This window comes from Pistacia vera, unplaced genomic scaffold (genome assembly GCF_008641045.1).
Source record: "Pistacia vera cultivar Batoury unplaced genomic scaffold, PisVer_v2 Contig223, whole genome shotgun sequence".
Classification (NCBI taxonomy): domain Eukaryota; kingdom Viridiplantae; phylum Streptophyta; class Magnoliopsida; order Sapindales; family Anacardiaceae; genus Pistacia; species Pistacia vera.
Genome location: NW_022196028.1, coordinates 2,857,509 through 2,879,036, shown reverse-complemented (window position 1 = coordinate 2,879,036; position 21,528 = coordinate 2,857,509). Strand labels below are relative to the sequence as shown.

Sequence of the window (21,528 nt, the reverse complement as noted above, 5' to 3'; positions counted from 1 at the left end):
AAATTCGTGATTAGCAATTATTAGAGAAATTTACTCCTAATGCGGGTTTAAGATTTGTGTCCCTATACAATTTTCAATAAATTTACATTGAAAGTTGCTTGAAATGTGATTTCTGACATACAGGAGGTTGGAATCGGATATAATAGAACAGAGGTTCACTCGGATCTTGCTTGGACGCTTGACCCCTTTCATTGGACGCACTAGTGAATCAAGGTCGAGACATTAGCCACCATTTACATCAGGCTGTAAGTAATTCATTTATTGCACAATTTGATGTTCAAAATTTTCAATCACTATGAATTCTTAGATTCTTTATGATCTTGAATTGAAGCTTAAAACATGAACAAACATTTTTCTTGAAACGAACCAAAGTTCATTCAACCGCCAAACCAATGTAATCGGTTATGCCCACTACCCAGAAACTCATCCTAATGTGTTAACTCTTCTGTTTATCTCTCTCTCTCTCTCTCTCTATATATATATATACAGTGGGAAAAGTGGCTGATAAAGTGGCAAGATCAGAATGGGGATATGCATCAAGGAGAAGCAGAATTACTGTTAACACAATAAATATAATTGCTGAACGCTGTTCTTAGAGACTGTTGCATCATCCTCAGTATAGGCAACTCTCAGACCTCACCAACCGAATTTGCAGCAAACTTGTCATTAAAGAAGCAAAAGGTCAGTCTTAGAGACTTATAAAACTAAATAAGGACAAATTGCTAATTGCCCATCTCTTACAAGATTTTGTTGCACTCTTATATTTTCTATTTAGCCTTTCATTGCATCCATTCTTAGTAAGGTTTGCTTGTACATAGATTAAATCTATTAAGACCTCCTCTTTCTCTATTAAATTTAATTAGCTTTAATTTGTTTCAGGTACATGACAATGGTAGCAATAATGATAATAACGAGCATCAGAATGTTACAGATAGAGTCTGAAATGCAAGAACTTCTGCAGTTAGTGCTCAAACTTTCCTCAGACGACATGACTCTAATGTTAAGCATACATTTTGAGTGGCAAAGAGTTTTTATTATACTGCTTACTGTAATACCGAGACTATTAACCTTCACATTGACAAAGTACTGTTTGAGAGAGTGGATTGAATTGTCTACACTTCTGTCAAAATTAATGTGAAAGTTAATTATAGGAACACAGTGAGTATATCTTCGGATCAAACCATTGACTTCCTTTGATGGGATTATCGCTCTAACAACTTAATGTTCCTGGATTATTTTTGGGCCAAGACAAATGGGAATGTGGTTTGAAGTGTTCCTGAAACAGGTCGGTTCTTGATTCCTCCACAAAATTAATAGTAAAAGTATCAAATGCAACATTCCAATGCTTAATTAGGAAATGGAAATTATTCAAAGTCGGCAGAAGTTAAAACAGTAAAAAGGAAAAGCACTACATGATGATAGTCCGTCATATTATTAGCTGATGATGCAAATTTCATGTGCTTATTCATTATTCACACTAAAACAATGAAATAAAAATAACGTGGTCGTGATAAGAGCGGGAATTGGAATCATAATGAAGTGAAAGTTAAACATATTGATCTAAAGTAGGAGATACGATAAATTTGGTAGGGCAAAATCACTTTTAATGATTATTTTGGTTGGTGGTTGAGATGGGCCTCAGCGATATGATACATGTAATGATAAAAGTGTTTCCAATTAAAGCACCTTTTGTGTTGAGAATCTGTCATTAAGCAGAATAGCAGATAAGCTAATCGTTTAGTGTGCCAGAAATCAGGTTTGGAGTAAATTATTATTATTTTTTTGGCTAAGTGAGAAATTAATTCAAGACAGAAATCAAATCTTTTGTTGATTATTGCGAAGAACAATTTTGTCGTTGGAAGAAAGCATCTATGACTTCTGAGTTCAAATACAGTATGGGTTCTTGTTTAAAATATGAAACCATCTCATTGTTAATTAAAAAAATAAATTATGCTTTATTTTTTATTATTATTTTTTGAACCAACGCATTATTAATTGAATTATGACTGAGGGCTCTTTAAGTTGTATGAATAATTAAAGTTTAGGCTTTGGTAGAGTATTATAATAGTATTTTGAATAGGTTGAGTTGAGTTGTTATGTGAGAATATGATTTAATTGAAAATGTGTTATATAAATTTGGAAATTTTTTTTTGAAAATATTAGATTATTTTTAATCTCTATTTGTGTAATTAGCTAAACACTCCTTACAAAAGAAAAGTTTTAAAATTAACAAAAACATCGTCATCCACCATTAAATGTCGGCAGCCAGCCACCTATCGAACGGTGGCGAAAGTCGTCAGAATGGCACAACAAGCAATTGGATCTGGTCAGTAGTGTGCCGATTTAGCCTTTCATCTGTCGTTGACGACGGCTATATCTTGGTTGTGCATGCGTCGTTGACGACCAAATGTGATCAGATATGACCTCAATAGCTAGATCTTTGGTTGGAGATTTGACATTTTTTCGGTTAGATCTGGCCAGAAAAGACCAGATTGACGCAGGGCTAGCCACATCCAGCCAGTCGTGCGCCATTTTAAATTTTAGCCACCTTTCGATGGTGGTAGTCGGCTATCGAGAATATGTGGGCGGGGTGGTTTTTGTCAATTTATAAACTTTTATTGTAGGGGTGTTTAGTTAATAACAAACTTAGGAGGTTAAAAAAATTAAATATTTGAGTTGAATAGAATATGATGGATTTGAAAATATTGAAACAAATATGTATTTTGAATAGGATCAGATAGGATAGTAATTTGAATAATAAAACAAACACATATTTTTTTTTTTTTTTACTAATTTGACTATCAGATATCTATTACAATAATGAACCAGCATGAGTTTATTACAGCTGATAAATTCAATTACTGCATGCCTCAAACACGTATTTGCTAATTAAATTAATGTTATGACCAATATATTTTGGTTAATAACAGAATTAATTTCTTTTTAAATTAAATTTTACATAATATGAAATCATTGATTCTCTGTATCACTAACATATATACACTCTATATATGCCTTGGCCTGTGAATATATTCCTCTACAAAGCAAAAGAAAACATTATTTCAACATGGCTTCCCAATTCTCCAATCTTTAATTGGCCTTCCTCAGTCGTTGCGGCACACCGCGATCTTCAACTCTCTCTAACGTCAATATCATCCCTCAAAGCCTCTCTTTTTCCGAGTAAGTTCTTCTGTTGATCCTTTTGTTTCCTTTTCAAACCGATGCCTTGATGCATGGACATACAACAGTGGAGAGTAAAGAATACACACACGTAAAATCAAAGAAGAAGAAGGAAAGAAAGAATACACACACACACACATATATATACATATTTATTTTGAGTTTCATTTTCGCTTTTACATAAGCTTTATATTTCATGATGAGGCGGCGTGGTGTGTATTCCTTCTAAACAATTGATAATCTGTTGTCTCATTTTATTATTGTAGGGTTTGGCCGTCCGCCTTGAAGGCAAACGAGTTCACTCCGACGTTTGCCCAAGATGCAGTAACAGTAGTTCTCATCGGAAAATCACATCCAAGGTAAGATGTAGTAACGGATCTTACATCGAAAGTTCATTAATACTGCATAAATACATTGAAACATATCTCAGATAGTACAAGTATTATTGTATATTTAATAAAATTTCTCTTCAACAAGAATATGCAGATGTGTTGCACAATGACCTACTACCAGTGGCTGACATTGAAGAGGACGCTTTAAGGTTATTGAGTACGACAATTTTTTTTTTCATCGTGAACTTAAAAAAAAAGAAAAGAAAAAATGGGTTATTGCTTTTTGTTTCAACTTGTGTGTTAATACAACTGCTTTAGTTGCTATAATTATATATGAAATTCAATTAATTAGCTGCTCCCAGTTACAAGTGAAAATCTGCCACCATCAAAGTATATTAGCCTTAGAACTTGGAAATCCTGGCCTTAGAAAGAAGGTTGGCTCTTTAATAAATTTGTTAATAAGGTGGATCAGAGTAGAGTCAGTGGAATTTTCAATTATAACATCTAAAAGACTAAAACTTCATATAAAATATTAATGGTAGTGAAATTCAAATCTAGCTTTTGAAGGATAAATATGTTTGACTCAAGCCACCAATAAAAGGAAAAACGGCCTACCCATAATTACACAAACGTCTCACACGACAATCAACATTTTAATCAATGCTAGGATTTATCTTTGGATTTATTCATAATAGAAGTTAATGATTTAAATCAAATGCTAGGATATATATATAATCACCTTTCACTTTGTTTAACAATTACAGCAAAAAAAAAAAAACTCATACAACCTAGAAATATCTCCTTCAACTCTCTCAGCTCCATCACAAACCCATTTTCCATTGCACCATCAGCCATCACTTGTGGGAAATATTAATTTGATTTGTTTTTTCCTAAGGCTTCTCTACCAAATGAGATCAAGGAACGCGTCCATATTATAAGATCCATGTAAGTTCTGAACGATGGAGAAATAAGCATATCCGCTTATGACACTGCATGGGTTGCTCTTATTGAAGATATTCAAGGCAGTGGTGCCCCTCAATTCCCAAAACCCTTCAATGGATTGCAAATAATCAACTCCCAGATGGTTCATGGGGTGATGCTGATATATTTTCACTTATGATCGCTTAATCAGCACCTTGCTTGTGTTGTAGCACAAAGACATGGAATATACATCACGATAAGTTTGAAAAAGGTATATAGAAACAAGCATATATATATATATATTACTTAGTCTAAAGGATCTCTTCCTAAAGACTTACATGAATCAAGTCAACCTTTTGTCATGGCTCTAGGGTTGTCATTTTTCAAGGAAACATATCCAAGCTCGAAAATGAGAATGATGAGACATGCCTAGCGGCTTTGAAATTGTTTTACCTTCACTTCTAGAAAAAGCTCGCAGTTTAGAAATTGAAGTACCCGATCACTCTCCTGTCTTGCAAGTATCTATGCGAAGAAGAAATTAAAGCTCAAAAGGTATAAAATTTCAAACGTTCATCTTAACAATTTTTCAATTTTCAAATTTTTTTTTTTTTTGTTCTTTTTTCTTCTCAAGTGAGGACTGAGTACCACATCAATCATAATAAGAGTCAATAAGTTATGAATTTATCTAGTTCTGAATTTTTATTTTATTTATTTTTACCATTATACTGTAATTTGTGGTTATTAAACCAATCGTGTGCGCGTGAAATAGGATACCCAAGGACATAATGCACAATGTACCGACAATATTACTTCATAGCTTGGAAGGAATGCCAGACCTTAGTTCAACTGGGAAAAGCTTCTAAAATTGCAATTCCAAGATGGGGCATTTTCTTCTCTTTATCCTCCATGCCTATGCGTTCATGCAAACTAAAGATCAAAATTGCTTGAAATTTTTAACAAAAGTTGTTCAAAGATTCAAGGTGGAGGTATATATAAAGACGCGCTTTGTCAATTCTCGACTAGAAATCTCAATTTCTCCTTCAATTTCCATAATTAGCGGTTCTAAAGAATTTTTATGGATTTACTCCAATTTAGTACCAAAGTATACCCAGTTGACCTGTTCGAACGTCTTTGGGTTGTGGATCGCTTGCAGCGTCTCGGAATTTCAAGATATTTTCAGCACAATTTAAAGAATGTACGGAATATGTTTATAGGTACGTATTATTTACAATTTTATTTTTTTAAAGTTACTAAACAGCCCATCTATGAAAAGGAGTTTAATTTCTTCTCCTAAAGAGTACTAATTCATTAATTAAATTTCAGAATGGACGAAGAGGGTATTCTTCGGGAAGAAATGGCAGGGTTCATGATATTGATGATACATCCATGGGCTTTAGACTATTAAGATTACATGGTTATGAGGTTTCTGCTGGTCAGTTTAAGGAACTCAATTTAAATCTCTGACAAGTACGTTATTTTGTTGCATAAATTATGGTGATCCTGTTATTTTTTGGGACAGATGTTTTTCAGCATTTTGAGAAGGGCGGTGAGTTCTTCTGCTATTATGGGCAATCTACCGAGGCTGTTACACCTATATAAACTTGTATCGGGCGTCTCAGGTGCGATTCCCTGGAGAGAAGATCCTGAGAATGCCAAGCAATTTTCAGCAAAATTTTTAAGAGAAAAACTGGTGGCTAATAAGCTCCTAGATAAATGGATTATAGCTAAGGACTTGCCTGGTGAGGTACGGAGCAATGTCTATAAACTTCTTTTCTCTATTTATTAAAAAAAAAAAAAAAAAAAAAAAATGAAGGCTCAGCTATTTGTTATTAAGAGGCATTAATGATTTTATTAATTTACCCTTAATTGTCAATCCACCAAATTTATTTCTAAACTGGAGGGTATTGAGAAAGTTTAACCCATATAAAAGTGAAGCTTAAGTTATTTTTGTTATTGAAATGCATATATTGATTTTATTAATTGACCATCCACGCCGTCTGGTATTTTTTCTAATTGGAAGGGTATTGAGAAATATTAACCCTTACAAAACACATGTTATTTTTTACTGCTTGCTTTTGTAATTAGGGCGCTGCATGATACCTTAGCACTATTTAATAACATTATACAAACACTATTTAAAGATTATATAACTCACTCTCTTACAAATTACAATTCATATATATATATACACACACACCCACATTAAGATCCCAGAGATAAAATAACCTTTCTAATTAATAGAATTGATATAATATCTAAAAGAGTAAACAACTTTTTTCCACCCAAGGTTTGCCTTAATGACACTTTTCCACCCAAAAAGTTTAAAAATGTCACTTTCCCACCCAACGTTTGTATTCTGTTAATAGCAAAAATACACTTTACTTTCTTAGCCAACGTTCAACGAGTTACTAGGAGCTAAGATAAGAGAGTTTTCGTAGAGTGGATGCATGGATCAAATGGTGATGATCGATTGAATATTCATGGTTGAAATCAGCTAAGAATCAACGAAGAACAATAAACCCTAGTTTTGCGATAGTTGGCAATCGGCGAGAAATCAGATGTCGGACTGAGAGGGGCTTTGTAGAGAGGAGATCAATGGTTCAAATGGTGGTGACAGAGAGAATTTGTCATCGGAATCGGTAGAAATCGGCTTTTGGTAGTAATGAAATATAAAAATTGGGTGGGATAATGATATTTTGAAACTTTTTGGGTGGGAAAGTGTCATTAAGACAAACCTTGGGTTGGAAAAAGTCATTTATTTCATCTAAAACCATGGTAGATAATTTGACCTTACGGACATCTGAATTCTATCAATTGTGGATATGTCAAAAAAAAAAAAAAAAAAAGGAAGGACTAATAATTAATGTAATAACAATTACAATACAGGTGAGGTTCGCATTGGAGGTTCCATGGTACGCAAGCTTGCCTAGAGTTGACGCGAGGCTGTACATTGAACAATATGGCGCCGGAGATGACGTTTGGATAGCCAAAGTCTTGTATAGGTATGGTTTTGGTTGTTCATTCCTTAGTTCATTTGTCATGATTTCAACCAAGAGTCCTTGTTTTCGATAAACTGAAATATTAGAAGCAACCAACTTATTAGTTCACGAATCTACCATGCTCAAAATGTTATAGATTAGCTACAACACACAGCGATATGCCATCCTCTTATTTTTTAGTAGACCTTTTGTTTATCATGATTAGCCAGTCTTGTATAGGTATGCTTTTATTTGTTCATTCCTTAGTTCATTTGTGTGATCACTGATCACAATATGATGCATTTCATTTTTCTATCTTCTAATTAATCATAATCATATTTAATTAGTTTTAAAGGTAATACACGTGTAATAGTACTATTGAATGGGTGCACAAATGACTTAGTGCAGTACTCGTACACAATCTTAAACATCTCGATTAATTCATTGATTCGATTTATATTCTAATGGCTATGTAATTACCCCTACAGGATGTTGTATGTAAACAATAACATCTATCTTGAGCTTGCAAAATTAGACTACAACAATTGCCAAGCTTTACATCAGACCGAATGGGACAATATGCGAAGGTATATATATACATCTGACATTCCTTTTTTTCCAACACTCAAATCATGTTAATTTTCCTCAAGAAACATGCTATGATACACAGGTGGTACACAGAATGTAAGATTGACAATTTAGGAGTGAGCAGAAGAGGCCTTCTCTCAGCGTACTTTGTAGCAGCAGCCAGTATATATGAGCCAGAAAGATGTCAGGAGCGAATTGGTTGGGCTAAGACTGCAGTCTTGTTGGAAACAATCACGTCTTATTTTCACAATACAAAACATTCTAGAGAGCAGAGGAGAACCTTCGTTGATGAATTTAGACACTCTATTAATGCAAGCAACTATATAAAAGAAAGATCTGTCAACAACTTATTCCAGCCGTAAGTAGTCATTAGGATTAACATGAATAGTTATTAGTAAAAGTATTCAACTCCAAATGCAAGTTTAAGATTTGTGCCGCATATAAAAGTTTCCAATAAATTAAGAATAAAAGGCTTAACTAAAATGTGCTTTGTGGCATGCATACAGGAGGTGGGGATCTGGCAAAATAGAACAGGGACTCACTCGAATCTTTCTTAGGACGCTGAAACACCTTTCAAAGGACGCTCTGGCTGTGCAAGGTCGAGACATTAGCCACCATTTACATCAAGCTGTAAGTAATTCAAAAAATGCACAATTTGATGTTCAAAATTAGGCTGAGTTATTAACGTGGTGTATTATCCTGATTTCAAGCTAGTACCATGTATAAAACATGAAGAGTTACTTTTCTTGAAACAAACTAAATTTCATTCAGCCGCCAAAACCAAAGCAAAGGATTTTGCCCACAACCCAGAAAACTCATTTCGATGTGCTAACTTTTTTTGTTTCTTTTCTTCGAAATTTAATATAGTGGGAAAAATGGCTGTTGAGGTGGCAAGAGGAAGGAGATAGACATCAAGAAGAAGCAGAGTTACTTGTACACACAATAAATCTAATTGGTGGCCATCCGTTCTCAGATGAACTGTTGCATCATCCTCAGTACAGGCGACTCACAGAACTCACCAACAGAATTTGCTATAAACTTGGTAATTACCAGAAGCAAAAGGTCAGTTTGAGAGACATCAATATAATAACCTAAACAAGGACAAAATGCTGATTCGTTATCTCTTTTGTTACACGTACGTAATTTCTATTTAGCGTTTTCATTGCCTCTATTTCCAAGGAAGGTTTGCTTCTACCTAATAGCACAATATGTCTCATCTGACAGACCCGAAAACATTCTCAAATCATTCAATTAATCTTTGCCCCTTTTTCCACTCAAAAATTAGCCATACACAAATCTTAAAAGTTCTCCTGTGTTGAATTGTTCTTTGGTTACTCCCAATTCCTAAATCTGATATTTTTTCAATTTAATCTACTGATCAGAGGGGCAATCTTTTAGGCTAATATAGGAAAATTCAAATGATTCTTGGACCTTCCTTAATGTGATTAATTTAATTTAACTATATTACTTGTATATAAGTAGTCATATAAATTGATGTGTCTCAAACATAATCAGAAACTCCTTCTCCAGGATTTTTAAAATGGCTCTCAGATTTATTAGAAAGCTTAAACTGATAGCTGATCATGTTGTCATCAACTAGAATATCAAAAGAGTCGGTTGTGATAAATTACATTCGATTTACACCTCCTCGTTCTTCATTCAAATTTATTTATTTTATAATTTTGTTTCAGGTACGTGACAGTGGTAGCCATAATGACAACAGTGATAGCATCACGAACTTACAAATTGAGTCCGAAATGCAAGAGCTTGTGCAGTTAGTGCTCCAACATTCCTCAGATGATATCGACTCTAATGTCAAGCATACATTTCTGACAGTGGCAAAGAGTTTTTACTATATTGCTTATTGTGATACTGAGACTATTAACTTTCACATTGACAAAGTACTCTTTGAGAGAGTGAATTAAATCTGTATTTCACATTGACAAAGTACTCTTTGAGAGAGTAAATCGAATATGTACTTATATCTTGTCAAAATGAAACTTGCTTTTATTTTCTAAGAACATCGTGACTTATATCTTTGGGATGAAAATATCGGTGTTCTCTGACCTCAGTGGTACCCTTGCGATAATATAAATGTTCTCTGTTTGAGATTGACAAATGAATTTTGCACACGTTATATGAACGTCCGCCTAATTGTTAATTCTGTTGGTGGGCTGGGATGGTTGAGATGGGTCTCTGATACGTAAGATTGATATAAAGTATTTCCCGAAGCACTCTAAATAGTTCCAGGTATAACCAATTATGCATTGAAGAGAGCGGGAAAAAACTAGAAAGCAGCATATATACTTAGAAATGGATGGACCGTTGAGAGCAAAGGCATAGTTGGACTTGCTCCAAGCATTCACACTGAATGTGTTGAATAAATGGAATAAAATAAGGTGAGTGGCGCTTTTCTGTTACGTAGTCAGCAGCCACTAAGCAGAAAAGAGATCAAAAGTTTCATGTTCATGCTTACTCTGGTTTATTTCAGCTATTTTTCTGTTCAAGTTCTCTGTTTTCTGTTCTGGAATCTGGTTCAGCTGCAGGTGTGTTTTCTGTTCTGGATTCTTCTACTGTTGTGTTCTTAGTTCTGGAATCTGGAATCTGGTTCAGCTGGTGTTTAAGTTCTCTATTTTATGTTATGGAATCTGGAAAAATTTCAAAGTGTATTGTTTGCGATGAGATATGAATTTACTATACAGCTTTTCTTCAATCTTTGCATGCTGAGATCAAGGATGATTACAGTTTCAATCAATCACCTTAATCCTTGGGATTGATTGAATTAATACGGATTTGTAATTCATTGTCTTTCATATTTTACACTTAGAAGAATTGTATATATTTGCCATTGTACGGGCTTACAAGTAATATAGAGATTCTTTCTCTCTGTTTCAATTACTCTCATTCTTAGCATTCTCTGGTAGTGAGTCTGCTTCTCTTACATCTTCTCTCTTTATCTTCAATCTCTGACATGGTATCAGAGCACTACTAACCAACTTCCGCTTGCCATATCAACCTAACCTCTCTTTTACGTCCCTGAAATCAAACAGATACTCGATTAGAGTGTTTTTTTTAACCATCACAAACTATCAGATTCCAAAATGGAAACCAATCCAAACACCAAAAACCCAATCACCACTGACGGTCCAATCACTACACAAAGCCCAACCAGTACAGAAAGCCCAATCACCACTCATGCCCCAAACACACAATCAAGGCCTGATCCAGCCCACATATCCAGGCCTGACCCAGCCCTTTACCCATTTGGAATGTCGGGTTATAACCTAGGTTCCTTTACCGGTTCAAGGCTTGACCCAGCCTTACTCCCAGGTTATTTTCCTTAACCAGGTTACAATCGGGTCTTTTGCCTCAATTGGGCTAGGATCCAAACACGAATCCCTACCCATACCCATTTCACCTTGTACAAACGGTCGGCAGCAATTGCCTTGAACCAGGCGATATGCTATTCTCGCCGGTTGCAGATGGACCAGAACTAGTCCTCATCAAGCAAGTTCTCATGGGCTCTGACAACTATGCCTTTTGGTCATGAGATTTCCGGCAAGCCCTCATCGCAAATGACAAGGACCATTTTCTCGATGGACCATTCCAATCGCCACCTCAACCACATGTTCAATGCCATTGGAGCCAATGCAATATGCTGGTCTAATCATGGATAAGCAATTGCCTTTCACCAAAAGTGGTGGCAGGGCTCCCACCAATAGAAATGGCCGTCGAGATCTGGGCAAATATTAGAGAGATGTATGTTAAACTGGACTTGGCCAAGGCTTTCATCCTCCGACAACGCCTTGTCGAACTCAAATAGGGGAACCAAAATGTCACCACTTATTTCAATCGGCTTTCTGCCGTTTGGAATGAGTTGGGTGCTGCCGAAGAGACTCTTGAAGGATAACCGGTGACTCTCTAGCAATATTAGAGGATCAGAGATCGCAATAGATTGTTGCACTTCTTGCTTGGCCTGAATGAATTTTTTTTGGCCTTTAGAACTCAGATCTTGGCTACTTCACCGCCACCCACTCTCCACCAAAGTTTCCAATTGGCGATACAAGATGAGAGTCAACACCAGCTAAACACAGATTGTTCAATTGGTGAGTCGATGGTGTTTGCAGGGATTAGAGGCAATGGCGAAGAAGGGCGGCTAGGGTTAAGGCAAACTGAAATAGCAAAAGGGGCCAATTAATATGAAGGGGAAAAAAGATCAAGGGTTCAAGTTCATTGACGCAATTTGACGGCCAAAAATTGATCACGTTTTTAAACGCATCTAACGGCTCAAACAATGCCACATCAAGGTCTAGGTCAAACAGGTCAACAGGCTGGTCAACTAGATCAAACTCTTGGTCTAATGGTTCTAGAAATGGGCCAAACGGGCCAGGAAGTTCAAAATCTGGAAAAGGACAGCTATATTGTGACTATTACAAAATGAGGAACCATGATCGGGACCACTGTTGAAAATTAAATGGTCGCCCCAATTCTACCAAGGACAAAAATGGCAATTCCTCATCATTTCAAGTTGATACTCTTAACTTCGGAAATCAACCAGCTCCCACTCTTAACCTGGATCAGTACAATTAGTTGCTTCAAATGCTGAATAACATGACAAATGCCCCTACAACATCCTATGCAAGTACTTCTTACTGCTTAAATTTTATTACAACCGATATTAAGATTATTGATTCAGGAGCTAGTGATCGCATTATTTGCCACCCAAAATTTTTTTCCACCATTTCCACCACATTATCAACTTTTGTTCGCATGCCGAACGAATGCATAACCTTAGCCACTCATATAGAGATTGCCCAATTATCTGCATATTTAACACTTAGGAATGTACTATGTGCTCTTGCATTCCACTTCAACCTCATTTTAGCATCCAAAATTTGCGAGGACAATAGGTGCACTGTGAAGTTTTGTCCAGATACATGTGAATTTCAGGACCCTTTGACTAGGAAACTGATAGGCTTGGGTAGAGGCAATAGAGGTCTATACTGCTAGGCACTTGCTAAATCTTTTAATAATTTTTCTACTTGTATTACAAACAATAAAGTTTCCAATTGTAATACAATGATTAATAAAACTTCTTTTATTCATCATCAAAGATTAGGTCACAGTGCCACTATCCTTCAACCTTAGTGTCCAATTTGTCCATTAGCTAACAAGCATGCATCACCTTTACACAAAGCACTTCCATCACCACTCAACCATTTGCCTTAATCCATCTTGACATTTGAGGACCATATCACACCCCAAACCATGATGGATCCATATTTTTTCTCACTATTGTCGATGACTTCTCCTGGGGTACATGGACATTCCTCATGCAATCCAAAAGCCAAACACTTACCCACATAAAAAACTTTCTATACATGGTCACCACCCAATTTCATACCTCTGTCCAAAAGGTTACAACTGACAATGCTAGAGATTTTTTTTAATCATTATTGTTCTTCTCTTTTCTTATCGCTTGGCATCTTGCATGAAAGTTCTTGCATATATACCCCACAGCAAAACAGGGTTTTTGAAACAAAACATCACCATTTACTAGAAGTCGCCCGTGCACTTAAACACCAAGCCAATATCCCTCTCTCTTTTTGGGGTGAATGTGTGATCACAGCTATATACCTGATCAACCACATGCCAATCAGAGTTCTTCATGGAAAAACCCCTTATGAGGTATTATTCAAGAATCAACCCACCATTGGTCACCTTCGAGTTTTTTGATGTCTTTGTTATGCTGCTACTCTTGGGTCACATGACAAGTTTGGAACCCGAGCCACTTGCTATATTTTCATGGGATATCCGATGCTCCAAAAGGGTTAAAAGTTGTGATCTGTTGCAAACAGGTTCCTGATTTCTAGAGATGTTGTGTGTCATGAAGACATCTTTTCGTTTGCCACCAAAGACATGGTCTCCTCTCCATCTCCTTGGTGGTCTCCTACAATTGATGAACCTACTCCATTGGATCCCTTATATGATTTGATACCTGCTCCTTAGGTTCCTCAGGCTAACATTACTTCCGATTCAGATACTGACACAACAGTCCTTGACGATTCTCTGGCAGAATCGCCTCCTGCAGTTTCTCCTCCCAAATACCTTGATCCAGTTCCGGTTGTTCCCACACGATGCAATACTTGCTAAACCTGACCTCAGATCTGGACAACTGATTATGAGAGTCCTACCATTTCAGAATCTTCTGGTACACTGTATCCTACCTCCAACTATGTGAGTTAAAATAATAAATAAAAAAAGCACCTACATTACTAAAGTCTAATCGTTACTAAAGCTGACATAAAGGTGTAATGAAAAGTTACAACAGTCACAATATTTAAAAGCACTTCCTTGCTCAGAATCTCATAATTCAGCTAATTATAAGTTAACCATGATCCTCTTCCAATTTTAAATCATATATATGCACATGCGTGGCTTTCTCTCGGATTAAGGTATACATTGATTGTTGTTCAAGTTGAGAGCTGAGAACGAGACACAGCCCAAGTGCACAGGTAATATGGACCATTCAATTGTTTCTCAAAAGAAACTGACGAAGGGCAGAAATTGGGTTTTAAAAATTAATGAAGATGACAACAAAATTTTTTGTTGGTTAGTGGGAAGAACATTTTATAGTTGGAAGAAAGCATCTATATATGACTTTTGAGTTCAAACACTGTAGGGTTCCTTGTCTCCAAATCTTAAGCAAGTCTCAGTAAAGGATTATTCTACTTTTGATTAATGATTTTATTTTAATTAATTTTACCTCTTTTTATATTTTTCAATGATTACTTAAATGGAAATTAATTTAAGTAAACCAAATAAAGGAAAAACGATAGTACGAAATGTAACATAAATATAAGAGAGTTAAATAATTTTAGGGATAAAATTATAAAAAAAAAGTGAACGTAAAAAATAATGAAGAGAGTTTTAAACTTTTAATATGATGTATGCGTGGAATATATATATATATATATATATATATATATAGTAAGCTTTTTATGAGTTTAGATATATGTATAATATATATATATTTTTTTTTAATTCAAAGATAGGTCTGGATATATATATTAATAAAAAAAATTCATCGGACCTATATAACAATTTAAAAAAGAAAATGCCAGGCCTGTCCTCTAAGGGACCCCTCTAAGGGGCTGGGTCCGCTGTATATATAATATAAACGTATAAGCAGCCAGTGGGAAGTGCATTAGATTAATGGATATTAATGTTAATGTCTCGTATTTCATGTAAGACAAGATTAGACTGGATTATATATGCATTTAATGAGTGCATTAGAATATAAAGTTTAATTCGACTATCAAATATTTATAACAATAATGAATTAGTTGGTTAGATTATATTGTTTCGTTAGCATGAGTTTCATTTACAGCTGATAACTTCAACTTTGCATGCATCAAATACGCATAAAAGTTAACTAATATTATGAGCTTTCTTTCAGTGATCATTAAAATTGGACACGATGAGATATACACATATTTTTCTATATACATGTGTGTAGAATAATAAAGAATATAAATAAAAGGATAATTTGAACACAATTGCGTCATAGAAAAAGGTTAAATCAGTTTTATTTAATTATTTGAGATTCATTTTTTTAAACTTTATCCAGAAACTGGAACAACCTCACCAATGCTGCTCTCTCAAACTCAAGGATAAATCGATTAATTTGAAGCATTCCACTGTTTTAAAAAACTATTAGACAACCTCAAATTTGGGCTGTTTGATACTTTTACATGTTCTTGATTCTTCTTTTCTTTTTCAATAAAAATAATCTCAAGGTTTTGTACTTCTAAGGAGTATATAACATTTTCAATCATCGTAGTTGTTTAATTTAAGTGGTCTCACAGCCTAGCTCTCGTCTCTCTTCCTATAGTTATTCGGTAATAGAACATTATTTATCTAATATTTCCACTTTGGCTTCGCCATTTTCTTGAAAATTCCCCTATTTGCTCGTCAGAAATTCCGTGTTTAATGCAATATATATATATATAGAAGCCCGATGGATCTGCATGCCTTAATTTTTATTGTTGTTCCCAATTCTCAAAGATTCATGAAAGTTACAACTCAAGCAGCCGCAGACTGTAAGACCATTTTGTTAAAGTCCGAAGTTAAAAAAATCTAAAAAGACAGCATACAACTTACACATAACAAGCACCATTTGGTTGTATAAGCAGCCCTTGGGAAGTGGAATCATGAAAGTTACAAGCAGCACAGAATGTAAGACCATTCTGTTAAAGTCCAGAATTAAAAAATCTAAAAAGACAGCATACAACTTACACATAAACAAGCACCATTTGTTGTATAAGCAGCCCTTGGAAAATGGAATATACAATTACAGTAATCCAATATTAAATTGAAGTAATGATGCCACTAGAAATTAGATTATTTGTACCAGATCAGACTGCAGGATTATATGCATTGAATAAGTTTGAATTTTACTCATTTGGAATATAAAGACAAATTTGTTGATAAAAAATTTATTACAATAATTAAATAGAGAGTTGGTTAGATTCTATTGCTTCGTTAGCATGACCGGAGCTCTTTTTATAGCTGATAACTTCAATTTCTGCATGCATTAATCACAGATAATGGCACTTAATTAATATTACGAGTGTTTTCATATCATTATTTAATATATTAATATTAAATTAGTTATACGTACAAACTAATGTATACAAACTGATGTAACATAACTTATTAATATAATATTCATCTATATTTATTGAACATTTATTAATTCTACATTTTACATGTATACATACCATTTACTTTTAACATACTTTGTATGAAAAAACTTGTATAAAATGATAAATTAATAAGGAAGCAAAAATTAATTTCAAAACTTCAAATAATATAATTTGAAGTTTGACACAATCTCATTATAAAAATAAGGTAAATCAATTCATTCTTAAATATTTGAGATTATTTTTAAAATTTCATCCAGAAATTTGAATTAGTAAAATAACGGGACGCCACCGCCCAAACTCAAGAATCTTATGTTCTCGCATAAAAATTGAAATAAACGTAATTAATAATTTATCGAAGAAATTTATGTACTACGAAATCATTGATTTTTTATATCTTGTTTGTAGAAAGGAAACTCTATATATACTTTTGGCCCTGAATATATTTTCCTCTGCAAACAAAAGTGAACATATCAACATGGCTTCCCAATCCACCAATCTCTTTCGGCCTTTCGCCTGTGCTTCGCGCCACACCACGATCTTCAACTTCTCTAACGTCAAATTCAACCGAATAAATCTCTCTTTTTCTCGAGTAAGTTCTTCTGATGATTAATATCTGATGCATGAACATATAACAATGGAGGGTAAAGAATACATTACACGTAAAACCAAAAGAATGAAGAAGGAAACATATATTGATATATATACGCCGCATATATTGAGTTTTTTCATTTTCGCGTTTATAAGTCAACCATAAAATCCAATAACTTATTAATTATAGTGAAATTCGTAAATTGAGAAAAAATTAAAAGAAAAACAAAGCTTCAATTTTGTGTATTTGATTGAATGAGTATAATACAGTTAGGATTTGCTACTTAAGTGAATAAGTAGCTCAGAGAGTGTGAAGAAGAAAAAAGGGAAGTGAAATACAGATATTCGTTCTCTTTAAAGAGAAACACAAAACGACAGTGTTTTTGTGTTTGCTTAGTTAAATATTTACTAAGCCCTTAACTTCTGAATTTGACACTTTAATCCACATGCCCATCAAATCTAACTCCCTGGTCCAGGTTTCCATAACCTAGCATTTTAATCCACATGCCCACTCAAAACAATTGCCTCCAAAAACAAAAATTTTTAGCAAGTTCTTCACTAAACCACATTCAGCAGTAATCAGGAGACCAACATTCAATGTCCAGTGCTCCAGTCTTCACAAGACTACATTCAGCAGCAAATTTTTAGCAAGTTCTTCACTAACCACATTCAGCAGTAATCAATGAAGATCACATCCATGTCTAGTGCAACTGAAGCAAAAACTGCATCAGAACTTTCAGCAACTGAACACCAGTAAACACAAACTTCAGAATACTCTGTCCAGTGCAACTTAACCAAAAACTGCATCAGAACATTTCAGCAACTGAACACCAGTAAAAGTACAAGAACAATTACACCAGAATCCATCATCCAGCAGTCACTACACTAGAATTCATCATTCAGCAGTCACTGCACCATAATTTAACATCCAACGGTCACTGCAACTGAAGAACACCAGTAAAAACAATCTTCAGAAGCAACAGAACAACGCACACAAACTTCAGAATACATTGCAAACTTCATCATCCATTGAAGCACATCTGCAATTTTTCAAACATAAAAAAAACACCAACTGCAGAATTCATCAACTTCTCAAAATCACACAAACTACAAGAATCATTGCAGCAGATCAGATTCCACAAAACTATCCATACAATCTGCAACTTCAAACTTCATCATCCATTGAAGCACATCTGCAGATTTTACAAAAGAAACACACAATCTGCAGGAATCATTTGCAGCAGATCAGATTTCTTCAATCAGACATTTAGAAAACTAAAATTCCAGATTGCATTTAGAAACAGCAGCAGATCAGATTCTTCAATCAGATTCACAAAAACCATCCATACAATCTGCAAACTTAAACATACATCATCCATTGAAGCACATCTGCAGATTTTACCAACAAAAACACAAATATGCAGGAATCATTGTAGCAGATCAGATTTCTTCAATCAGACATTTAGAAAAACTAGAAATTCCAGATTGCATTTAGAAACATTCCAGCAGACCACTGATTTCAATCAAACATTTCAGCAGAAGATAATACAGTAGAGCATTTAGCTGAACAGGGTAACTGAATCACAGTAAGTTTTTCCTTCAATTCTTGAAACTGAACTGTAGAGAGTGCCTTGTTAATATATCAGCAATTTGTAACTTTGTAGGAACGTATTGAACCAACAAATGTTTAGCCAATACTTGATCTCTTATATAGTGCGCATCATCTCAAATGCTTAGTTTTGGCATGAAATACAGGATTGGCAGCCAAGGCCCCTGCACTAAGATTGTCACACCATATGACAGGTGCCTGAGGAAAAATCAGGCCTAATTCTGAAAAAATATTCTTCACCATGCAACTTCAGTTGCTGTGTGAGCTAGTGCCCTATATTCAGCTTCGGTAGAGGACAAGCTTTGACAAAGACAAATTGTGAAACGGTGACGTTTGTAAAAGCCAAAGTGTTGCCGTTTTTGAATTTTAATAATCAGCTATTAAACGTTTTGAATTGTAATAATCAGCTATAAGCTGACTTTGTAACACTGTTCATTAATGAAAAACACGGGAATTTCTTATTCTCTTCATTGAGTTTTTGCTCTCAAATCCCTAACCTTCACGAAATCCCTAATCTTCAAAAAGCAACTACCTTTTGTTTCCTAGAGCTCCATTGAATCAGATTGGGACCTAAGAAGATACAAATCCACTAGTAGACCTTCTATCATCAAGATTGCTGCCCCAGTCCGCATCAGCATAACACTCAACGTTTAGAGAAGCTGCTGGTCTAAACTGAAGGCCATGATTCTGAGTTCCTTTGAGATATCGAAGAACCCTTTGCATGCTTGCCATTGTATTTCTGTAGGAGCTTGCAAGTATTGACTTAATTTGTTAACTATGAAGCTGATATCAGGTCTGGTGAGTGTGAGATATTGCAATGCTCCCACTGTACTTCTATACAAAGCTGGATCCTTAAAGCATTCACTATCACCTGCAAAAGCTTGGTACCTACTGCTAATGGTGTAGAACAAGGGTGTGCATCTGCCATTCTTGTTTTCACCAGCAAGTCAAGAATATATTTAGTTTGTTTAAGATGCATACCTGATCAGTTTTAACAGCCTCTATACCAAGAAAGTAGTGAACTGATCCAAGTGTTTAAGTGAGAATTGAGCATTAAGATCTTTGATCAAAGTGTGGATAAAAGTTGTGTTCCCTCCAGTTATCAAGATATCATCAACATATAAGAGAGATATTCTTTTGATCACCTTCTTGAAAAGTAAACAAACTGGAATCTGCCACTGAATTTTGAAAACCTTTACTCATAAAGCTTCCTTTAACTTGTCAAACCAAGCCCTAGGTGCTTGTTTAAGACCATACAAGGCTTTTTCTAACATACAGACAAAACAGGATACTGAGGATGCTCAAACCTTCAGGTTGTCGTATGAATACAGTTTCATTCAGAGTTCCATTCAGAAAAGCATTATTGATGTCTATTTGCTAAATATCCCACCCATTTGTGACAGCCAATGTAACAACTTTCTAATGGTGGAAGGTTTAACACGGGCTGAATGTTTCAAAATAATCAAGCCCTGGAGTCTGCTGAAACCCTTTAGCAACCAACCTAGCCTTGTACTTTTGTAGAGATCCATCTTGATTATACTTAATTCTAAATACCATTTATTGCCTACAATATTCATATCACCAGTAGGAGGCATTAAAGACCAGGTATGTTCTTAAGTAAGGCTGTAAATTCATTGTTCATTGCCTCTTGCCATTCAATACTTTTGTAGAGCCTCTTTAACAGAGCATGGTTCAGGAACAACAGTAAAGGTAGAGGAAGATATTAAGCCAATTTTTGTTGGAGGAAGACTCTGGATTTGGTTCTTGTTGTCATTGGATGGATATTGTGACTGACTAATGGAAAGGCAGCAGTAGACTGTGATGCTTAGGAACTGTTTCAGGTTGGCAGTGGGAAGACAAATGATTACTTGTGGAGTTTGTGAGGAGGTAAGGTAGAGTAGGAAGTAAAATCCACAACTAAAGGAATGTAGGTGAGTTTGATGACTTAGATTGGGAGTTTGAATAGGAAAATAATCTGTTTCAAGAAAGGGCTGTTAAAGAAGGTGATTTAAAGGCAAGAGATGCATCAGAGATAGGAGAAGAGATTTAACTGCTGAGGTTGAATCATGCTGATCATTTGCTGAGCAGGAATTCGAAGGACCACAAGATACAATGGCAGGTAGAGATCCATCAGAAGCAGGTTGTATCAGCAGAACTTGAGGTTTTAACAGACTCAAAAGGAAGCTAATTATAGGTGTGGCAATATGAGACTCTACTGAAGTGTTGGAAGTAGAGGTTGATAGATTAAACTTGTCATCAAAGAAATTCCAGCTCATTGAACTTAACATTTGGTGTGATATAAACTCTACCACTAGGACTTAAACATTTGTACCCTTTATGAACCAAACTATATCCTAAGAAAACACATTTTTCTGAATGAAAATTGAACTTATGCTGATGATAATCTCCTTAATAAGGATAGCAAGTGCAACCAAAAACTTTCAAAGTAGAATAAAGAGGAGAATATGAAATAAAATTTGATAAGGAGAAATAAAATTCAGAACAGAGAAGCATTCTGTTAATTAAAAACACTGCTGTATCAAATGCATTCACCAATATTGCAAAGGCATTGAAGCATGGGCAGCAAAGTTAGTCCGTTTCCACCACATGTCTATGCTTTCTCT

At 35.0% G+C, this 21,528-nt stretch overlaps 1 pseudogene; it reads left to right on the top strand.

Moving 5' to 3' along the window:
- The first annotated feature begins 5,353 nt into the window (after positions 1–5,353).
- Positions 5,354–8,050, top strand: LOC116130558 (annotated as a pseudogene).
- Positions 8,051–21,528: the final 13,478 nt, after the last annotated feature.